A 430-nucleotide genomic window follows, 5' to 3' on the forward strand; every position below is an offset into this window, starting at 1 on the left:
AGGATGAGAGCTTAGATGCAAACTTTCAGGCAACAAGATGGTGAAACTCTCTATAAGGCATGGGAGAGGTTCAAGGACTTAACAAGAAGATGCCCACCAGATATGTTCAATGAATGGGTTCAACTTCACATTTTCTATGAAGGTCTTTCTTATGAGTCAAAGAAGGCTGTAGACCATTCATCAGGGGGCTCCCTAAACAAGAAGAAAACCATTGAAGAAGCCATAGATGTCATTGAGATGGTAGTTGAGAATAACTACTTCTATGCTTCTGAAAAAAGCAACACCCGAGGAGTAATGGAGCTGAAACACATGGATGCATTGCTGGCTCAAAATAAGATGATCACCAAGCAGCTAGCAGATCTTACCAAGAAGGTGGAAGGAAACCAAGTTGCTGCAGTCATCACTTCATCACCAGCTTAAGAAAGAGTAA

At 41.6% G+C, this 430-nt stretch overlaps 1 non-coding gene across 1 annotated transcript; it reads right to left on the reverse strand.

The window, feature by feature from the left end:
- LOC130977582 (small nucleolar RNA R71) lies at positions 1 to 107 on the reverse strand. Its single transcript, XR_009085268.1, has one exon. It is a non-coding gene; the product is annotated as a small nucleolar RNA R71 (small nucleolar RNA).
- Between the last annotated feature and the right edge of the window lie 323 nt (positions 108 to 430).

This window comes from Arachis stenosperma, chromosome 4, assembly GCF_014773155.1.
Source record: "Arachis stenosperma cultivar V10309 chromosome 4, arast.V10309.gnm1.PFL2, whole genome shotgun sequence".
Classification (NCBI taxonomy): domain Eukaryota; kingdom Viridiplantae; phylum Streptophyta; class Magnoliopsida; order Fabales; family Fabaceae; genus Arachis; species Arachis stenosperma.